Source organism: Podarcis liolepis (genome assembly GCF_965112155.1).
Source record: "Podarcis liolepis genome assembly, contig: HAP1_SCAFFOLD_122, whole genome shotgun sequence".
NCBI classification, from domain to species: Eukaryota; Metazoa; Chordata; class Lepidosauria; order Squamata; family Lacertidae; genus Podarcis; species Podarcis liolepis.
Genome location: NW_028148960.1, coordinates 43,839 through 53,348, shown reverse-complemented (window position 1 = coordinate 53,348; position 9,510 = coordinate 43,839).

Below are 9,510 nucleotides of genomic sequence, written 5' to 3'. Positions count from 1 at the left end.
ATTGTGACCCCGGGCCTTAGGGATTTTTTCAAAAAAATCTTTTTCTGCCAGTTAAGTTGTCGAGGGCTGATTTCTTTTCCTGTGCTAAACATCCTTCGGTTTTGAACACCAAAGCTCTCAGTGGAGCATTTGCAACCGTCTGTACCATTTTTGAGTGAAGTGCCGAAAGTCAGATTTTTTTATGAAATTGTGACCCCGGGGCTTAGGGATTTTTTCAAAAAAATCTTTTTCTGCCGGTGAAGTTGTCGAGGGCTGATTTCTTTTCGTGTGATAAACAGCCTTCGGTTTTGAACACCAAAGCTCTCAGTGGAGCATTTGCAACCGTTTGTACCATTTTTGAGTGAATTGCCGAAAGTCAGATTTTTGATGAAATTGTGACCCCGGAGCCGGTTAAGTTGTCGAGGGCTGATTTCTTTTCCTGTGATGAAAAGCCTCCTTTTTCAACCGCGAAACCTTTCTGTGGAGCATTTGCAACCGTTTGGCACCATTTTTGAGTGAATTGCCGAAAGTCAGATTTTTTATGAAATTGTGACCCCGGGGCTTATGGATTTTTTCAAAAAAACCTTTTTCTGCCGCTGAAGTTGTCGAGGGCTGATTTCTTCTCCTGTGATAAAAAGCTTTATGTTTCGACCGTCAAACCTCTCAGGGGAGCATTTGCAACCGTTAGGCACAATATATGAGTGAAAAGTCGAAAGTCAGATTTTTGCTGAAATTGTGACCCCAGGGCTTAGGGATTTTTTCAAAAAAATCTTTTTCTGCCGTTGAAGTTGTCGAGGGCTGATTTGTTTTCCTGTGATAAAAAGCCTTCCGTTTCGAGCCCCAAACCTCTCAGGGGAGCATTTACAACCGTTTGGCACCATTTTTGAGTGAATTGCCGAAAGTCAGATTTTTTATGAAATAGTGACCCCGGGGCCGATTAAGTAGTCGAGGGCTGATTTCTTTTCCTGTGATAAAAAGACTTCTGTTTCGACCGCCAAACCACTCTGGGGAGCATTAGCAACCGTTTGGCACCATTTTTGAGTGAATTGCCGAAAGTCAGATTTTTTATAAAATTGTGACCCCGGGGCTTAGGGATCTTTTCAAAAAAATATTTTTCTGCCGGTGAAGTTGTCGATGGCTGATTTCTTTTCCTGTGATAAAAAGGCTTCGGTTTCGAGCGCCAAACCTCTCAGGGGAGCATTTGCTACCGTATGGCACCATTTTTGAATGAATTGCCGAAAGTCAGATTTTTGATGAAATAGTGACCCGGGGGCCGGTTAAGTAGTCGAGGGCTGATTTCTTTTCCTGTGATAAAAAGACTTCTGTTTCGACCGCCAAAAATTTCTGGGGAGCATTTGCAACCGTTTGGCACCATTTTTGAGTGAAGTGCCGAAAGTCAGGTGTTTGATGAAATTGTGACCCCGGGGCTTAGGGATGTTTTCAAAAAAATCTTTTTCTCCCGGTGAAGTTGTCGAGGGCTGATTCGTTTTCCTGTGATAAAAAGCCTTCTTTCTCAACCGCGAAACCTTTCTGTGGAGCATTTGCAACCGTTTGGCACCATTTTTGAGTGAATTGCCGAAAGTCAGATTTTTTATGAAATTGTGACCCCGGGGCTTATGGATTTTTTCAAAAAAATCATTTTCTGCCGGTGAAGTTGTCGAGGGCTGATTTCTTCTCCTGTGATAAAAAGCCTTCGGTTTTGACCGCCAAACCTCTCAGGGGAGCATTTGCAACCATTTGGCACCATTTTGAGTGAATTGTCGAAAGTCAGATTTTTGATGCAATTGTGACCCCGGGGCCGGTTAAGTTGTCGAGGGCTGATTTCTTTTCCTGTGATAAAAAGTCTTCTGTTTCGACCGCCAAACCTCTCTGGGGAGCATTTGCAACCGTTTCGCACCATTTTTGAGTGAATTGCCGAAAGTCAGATTTTTTATGAAATTGTGACCCCGGGGCTTATGGATTTTTTCAAAAAAACCTTTTTCTGCCGCTGAAGTTGTCGAGGGCTGATTTCTTCTCCTGTGATAAAAAGCTTTATGTTTCGACCGTCAAACCTCTCAGGGGAGCATTTGCAACCGTTAGGCACAATATATGAGTGAAAAGTCGAAAGTCAGATTTTTGCTGAAATTGTGACCCCAGGGCTTAGGGATTTTTTCAAAAAAATCTTTTTCTGCCGTTGAAGTTGTCGAGGGCTGATTTGTTTTCCTGTGATAAAAAGCCTTCCGTTTCGACCCCCAAACCTCTCAGGGGAGCATTTACAACCGTTTGGCACCATTTTTGAGTGAATTGCCGAAAGTCAGATTTTTTATGAAATAGTGACCCCGGGGCCGATTAAGTAGTCGAGGGCTGATTTCTTTTCCTGTGATAAAAAGACTTCTGTTTCGACCGCCAAACCACTCTGGGGAGCATTAGCAACCGTTTGGCACCATTTTTGAGTGAATTGCCGAAAGTCAGATTTTTTATAAAATTGTGACCCGGGGGCTTAGGGATTTTTTCAAAAAAATCTTTTTCAGCCAATTAAGTTGTCGAGGGCTGATTTCTATTCCTGTGATAAACAGCCTTCGGTTTTGAACACCAAACCTCTCAGTGGAGCATATGCAACCGTTTGGCACCATTTTTGAGTGAATTGCCGAAAGTCAGATTTTTGATGAAATTGTGACCCCGGGGCTTAGGGATTTTTTCAAAAAAATGTTTTTCGGCCGGTTAAGTTGTTGAGGGCTGATTTCTTGTCCTGTGATAAAAAGCCTTATGTTTCGACCGCCAAACCTCTCAGGGGAGCATTTGCAACCGTTTGGCACCATTTTTGAGTGAAAAGACGAAAGTCAGATTTTTGCTGAAACTGTGACCCCGGGGCTTAGGGATTTTTTCAAAAAGATCTTTTTCTCCCGGTTAAGTTGTCGAGGGCTGATTTCTTTTCCTGTGATAAAAAGACTTCTGTTTCGACCGCCAAACCTCTCAGGGGAGCATTTGCAACCGTTTGGCACCATTTTTGAGTGAATTGCCGAAAGTCAGATTTTTTATAAAATTGTGAAACCGGGGCTTAGGGATCTTTTCAAAAAAATATTTTTCTGCCGGTGAAGTTGTCGAGGGCTGATTTCTTTTCCTGTGATAAAAGCGTTCTGTTTCGACCGCCAAACCTTTCTTTGGAGCATTTGCAACCGTTTCGCACCATTTTTGAGTGAATTGCCAAAAGTCAGATTTTTTATAAAATTGTGACCCCGGGGCTTAGGCATTTTTTCAAAAAACTTTTTTTCTGCCGGTGAAGTTGTCGATGGCTGATTTCTTTTCCTGTGATAAAAAGGCTTCGGTTTCGAGCGCCAAGCCTCTCAGGGGAGCATTTGCAACCGTTTGGCACCATTTTTGAATGAATTGCCGAAAGTCAGATTTTTTATGAAATAGTGACCCCGGGGCCGATTAAGTAGTCGAGGGCTGATTTCTTTTCCTGTGATAAAAAGACTTCTGTTTCGACCGCCGAAAATTTCTGGGGAGCATTTGCAACCGTTTGGCACCATTTTTGAGTGAAGTGCCGAAAGTCAGGTGTTTGATGAAATTGTGACCCCGGGGCTTAGGGATGTTTTCAAAAAAATCTTTTTCTCCCGGTGAAGTTGTCGAGGGCTGATTCGTTTTCCTGTGATAAAAAGCCTTCTTTCTCAACCGCGAAACCTTTCTGTGGAGCATTTGCAACCGTTTGGCACCATTTTTGAGTGAATTGCCGAAAGTCAGATTTTTTATGAAATTGTGACCCCGGGGCTTATGGATTTTTTCAAAAAAATCATTTTCTGCCGGTGAAGTTGTCGAGGGCTGATTTCTTCTCCTGTGATAAAAAGCCTTCGGTTTTGACCGCCAAACCTCTCAGGGGAGCATTTGCAACCGTTTGGCACCATTTTGAGTGAATTGTCGAAAGTCAGATTTTTGATGAAATTGTGACCCCGGGGCCGGTTAAGTTGTCGAGGGCTGATTTCTTTTCCTGTGATAAAAAGTCTTCTGTTTCGACCGCCAAACCTCTCTGGGGAGCATTTGCAACCGTTTTGCACCATTTTTGAGTGAAGTGCCGAAAGTCAGATTTTTGATGAAATTGTGACCCCGGGGCTTAGGGAATTTTTCAAAAAAATCTTTTTCTGCCGTTGAAGTTGTCGAGGGATTATTTCTTTTCCTGTGATAAAAAGCCTTCTGTTTCGACCTCCAAACCTCTCAGGCGAGCATTTGCAACCGTTTGGCACCATTTTTGAGTGAATTGCCGAAAGTCAGATTTTTGATGAAATTGTGACCCCGGGGCTTAGGGATTTTTTCAAAAAAATCTTTTTCAGCCAATTAAGTTGTCGAGGGCTGATTTCTATTCCTGTGATAAACAGCCTTCGGTTTTGAACACCAAACCTCTCAGTGGAGCATATGCAACCGTTTGGAACCATTTTTGAGTGAATTGCCGAAAGTCAGATTTTTGATGAAATTGTGACCCCGGGGCTTAGGGATTTTTTCAAAAAAATGTTTTTCGGCCGGTTAAGTTGTTGAGGGCTGATTTCTTGTCCTGTGATAAAAAGCCTTATGTTTCGACCGCCAAACCTCTCAGGGGAGCATTTGCAACCGTTTGGCACCATTTTTGAGTGAAAAGGCGAAAGTCAGATTTTTGCTGAAACTGTGACCCCGGGGCTTAGGGATTTTTTCAAAAAGATCTTTTTCTCCCGGTTAAGTTGTCGAGGGCTGATTTCTTTTCCTGTGATAAAAAGACTTCTGTTTCGACCGCCAAACCTCTCAGGGGAGCATTTGCAACCGTTTGGCACCATTTTTGAGTGAATTGCCGAAAGTCAGATTTTTTATAAAATTGTGAAACCGGGGCTTAGGGATCTTTTCAAAAAAATATTTTTCTGCCGGTGAAGTTGTCGAGGGCTGATTTCTTTTCCTGTGATAAAAGCGTTCTGTTTCGACCGCCAAACCTTTCTTTGGAGCATTTGCAACCGTTTCGCACCATTTTTGAGTGAATTGCCAAAAGTCAGATTTTTTATAAAATTGTGACCCCGGGGCTTAGGCATTTTTTCAAAAAACTTTTTTTCTGCCGGTGAAGTTGTCGATGGCTGATTTCTTTTCCTGTGATAAAAAGGCTTCGGTTTCGAGCGCCAAGCCTCTCAGGGGAGCATTTGCAACCGTTTGGCACCATTTTTGAATGAATTGCCGAAAGTCAGATTTTTTATGAAATAGTGACCCCGGGGCCGATTAAGTAGTCGAGGGCTGATTTCTTTTCCTGTGATAAAAAGACTTCTGTTTCGACCGCCAAACCACTCTGGGGAGCATTAGCAACCGTATGGCACCATTTTTGAGTGAATTGCCGAAAGTCAGATTTTTTATAAAATTGTGACCCCGGGGCTTAGGGATCTTTTCAAAAAAATCTTTTTCTGCCGGTGAAGTTGTCGATGGCTGATTTCTTTTCCTGTGATAAAAAGGCTTCGGTTTCGAGCGCCAAACCTCTCAGGGGAGCATTTGCTACCGTATGGCACCATTTTTGAATGAATTGCCGAAAGTCAGATTTTTAATGAAATAGTGACCCGGGGGCCGGTTAAGTAGTCGAGGGCTGATTTCTTTTCCTGTGATAAAAAGACTTCTGTTTCGACCGCCGAAAATTTCTGGGGAGCATTTGCAACCGTTTGGCACCATTTTTGAGTGAAGTGCCGAAAGTCAGGTGTTTGATGAAATTGTGACCCCGGGGCTTAGGGATGTTTTCAAAAAAATCTTTTTCTCCCGGTGAAGTTGTCGAGGGCTGATTCGTTTTCCTGTGATAAAAAGCCTTCTTTCTCAACCGCGAAACCTTTCTGTGGAGCATTTGCAACCGTTTGGCACCATTTTTGAGTGAATTGCCGAAAGTCAGATTTTTTATGAAATTGTGACCCCGGGGCTTATGGATTTTTTCAAAAAAATCATTTTCTGCCGGTGAAGTTCTCGAGGGCTGATTTCTTCTCCTGTGATAAAAAGCCTTCGGTTTTGACCGCCAAACCTCTCAGGGGAGCATTTGCAACCGTTTGGCACCATTTTGAGTGAATTGTCGAAAGTCAGATTTTTGATGAAATTGTGACCCCGGGGCCGGTTAAGTTGTCGAGGGCTGATTTCTTTTCCTGTGATAAAAAGTCTTCTGTTTCGACCGCCAAACCTCTCTGGGGAGCATTTGCAACCGTTTTGCACCATTTTTGAGTGAAGTGCCGAAAGTCAGATTTTTGATGAAATTGTGACCCCGGGGCTTAGGGAATTTTTCAAAAAAATCTTTTTCTGCCGTTGAAGTTGTCGAGGGATTATTTCTTTTCCTGTGATAAAAAGCCTTCTGTTTCGACCTCCAAACCTCTCAGGGGAGCATTTGCAACCGTTTGGCACCATTTTTGAGTGAATTGCCGAAAGTCAGATTTTTGATGAAATTGTGACCCCGGGGCTTAGGGATTTTTTCAAAAAAATCTTTTTCAGCCAATTAAGTTGTCGAGGGCTGATTTCTATTCCTGTGATAAACAGCCTTCGGTTTTGAACACCAAACCTCTCAGTGGAGCATATGCAACCGTTTGGAACCATTTTTGAGTGAATTGCCGAAAGTCAGATTTTTGATGAAATTGTGACCCCGGGGCTTAGGGATTTTTTCAAAAAAATGTTTTTCGGCCGGTTAAGTTGTTGAGGGCTGATTTCTTGTCCTGTGATAAAAAGCCTTATGTTTCGACCGCCAAACCTCTCAGGGGAGCATTTGCTACCGTATGGCACCATTTTTGAATGAATTGCCGAAAGTCAGATTTTTAATGAAATAGTGACCCGGGGGCCGGTTAAGTAGTCGAGGGCTGATTTCTTTTCCTGTGATAAAAAGACTTCTGTTTCGACCGCCGAAAATTTCTGGGGAGCATTTGCAACCGTTTGGCACCATTTTTGAGTGAAGTGCCGAAAGTCAGGTGTTTGATGAAATTGTGACCCCGGGGCTTAGGGATGTTTTCAAAAAAATCTTTTTCTCCCGGTGAAGTTGTCGAGGGCTGATTCGTTTTCCTGTGATAAAAAGCCTTCTTTCTCAACCGCGAAACCTTTCTGTGGAGCATTTGCAACCGTTTGGCACCATTTTTGAGTGAATTGCCGAAAGTCAGATTTTTTATGAAATTGTGACCCCGGGGCTTATGGATTTTTTCAAAAAAATCATTTTCTGCCGGTGAAGTTGTCGAGGGCTGATTTCTTCTCCTGTGATAAAAAGCCTTCGGTTTTGACCGCCAAACCTCTCAGGGGAGCATTTGCAACCGTTTGGCACCATTTTGAGTGAATTGTCGAAAGTCAGATTTTTGATGAAATTGTGACCCCGGGGCCGGTTAAGTTGTCGAGGGCTGATTTCTTTTCCTGTGATAAAAAGTCTTCTGTTTCGACCGCCAAACCTCTCTGGGGAGCATTTGCAACCGTTTTGCACCATTTTTGAGTGAAGTGCCGAAAGTCAGATTTTTGATGAAATTGTGACCCCGGGGCTTAGGGAATTTTTCAAAAAAATCTTTTTCTGCCGTTGAAGTTGTCGAGGGATTATTTCTTTTCCTGTGATAAAAAGCCTTCTGTTTCGACCTCCAAACCTCTCAGGGGAGCATTTGCAACCGGTTGGAACCATTTTTGAGTGAATTGCCGAAAGTCAGATTTTTGATGAAATTGTGACCCCGGGGCTTAGGGATTTTTTCAAAAAAATCTTTTTCAGCCAATTAAGTTGTCGAGGGCTGATTTCTATTCCTGTGATAAACAGCCTTCGGTTTTGAACACCAAACCTCTCAGTGGAGCATATGCAACCGTTTGGAACCATTTTTGAGTGAATTGCCGAAAGTCAGATTTTTGATGAAATTGTGACCCCGGGGCTTAGGGATTTTTTCAAAAAAATGTTTTTCGGCCGGTTAAGTTGTTGAGGGCTGATTTCTTGTCCTGTGATAAAAAGCCTTATGTTTCGACCGCCAAACCTCTCAGGGGAGCATTTGCAACCGTTTGGCACCATTTTTGAGTGAAAAGACGAAAGTCAGATTTTTGCTGAAACTGTGACCCCGGGGCTTAGGGATTTTTTCAAAAAGATCTTTTTCTCCCGGTTAAGTTGTCGAGGGCTGATTTCTTGTCCTGTGATAAAAAGACTTCTGTTTCGACCGCCAAACCTCTCAGGGGAGCATTTGCAACCGTTTGGCACCATTTTTGAGTGAATTGCCGAAAGTCAGATTTTTTATAAAATTGTGACCCCGGGGCTTAGGGATCTTTTCAAAAAAATATTTTTCTGCCGGTGAAGTTGTCGATGGCTGATTTCTTTTCCTGTGATAAAAAGGCTTCGGTTTCGAGCGCCAAACCTCTCAGGGGAGCATTTGCTACCGTATGGCACCATTTTTGAATGAATTGCCGAAAGTCAGATTTTTAATGAAATAGTGACCCGGGGGCCGGTTAAGTAGTCGAGGGCTGATTTCTTTCCCTGTGATAAAAAGACTTCTGTTTCGACCGCCAAAAATTTCTGGGGAGCATTTGCAACCGTTTGGCACCATTTTTGAGTGAAGTGCCGAAAGTCAGGTGTTTGATGAAATTGTGACCCCGGGGCTTAGGGATGTTTTCAAAAAAATCTTTTTCTCCCGGTGAAGTTGTCGAGGGCTGATTCGTTTTCCTCTGATAAAAAGCCTTCTTTCTCAACCACGAAACCTTTCTGTGGAGCATTTCACAGGAGAAGAAATCAGCCCCCTCGACAACTTCACCGGCAGAAAAAGATTTTTATGAAATTGTGACCCCGGGCTTAAGGATTTTTTCAAAAAAATCTTTTTCTGCCGGTGAAGGTGTCGAGGGCTGATTTCTTCTCCTGTGATAAAAAGCCTTCTTTGACTGAAAAACCTCTCAGGGGAGCATTTGCAACCGTTTAGCACCATTTTTGAGTGAAGTGCCGAAAGTCAGATTTTTGATGAAATTGTGACCCCGGGGCTTATGGATTTTTTCAAAAAAATCTTTTTCTGCCGGTTAAGTTGTCGAGGGCTGATTTCTTCTCCTGTGATAAAAAGCCTTCGGTTTTGACCGCCAAACCTCTCAGGGGAGCATTTGCAACCGTTTGGCACCATTTTGAGTGAATTGCCGAAAGTCAGATTTTTGATGAAATTGTGACCCCGGGGCCGGTTAAGTTGTCGAGGGCTGATTTCTTTTCCTGTGATAAAAAGTCTTCTGTTTCGACCGCCAAACCTCTCTGGGGAGCATTTGCAACCGTTTCGCACCATTTTTGAGTGAATTGCCGAAAGTCAGATTTTTTATGAAATTGTGACCCCGGGGCTTAAGGATTTTTTCAAAAAAATCTTTTTCTGCCGGTGAAGTTGTCGAGGGCTGATTTCTTCTCCTGTGATAAAAAGCCTTCGGTTTTGACTGCCAAACCTCTCAGGGGAGCATTTGCAACCGTTTAGCACCATTTTTGAGTGAAGTGCCGAAAGTCAGATTTTTGATGAAATTGTGACTCCGGGGCTTATGGATTTTTTCAAAAAAATCTTTTTCTGCCGGTGAAGTTGTCGAGGGCTGATTTCTTCTCCTGTGATAAAAAGCCTTCGGTTTTGACCG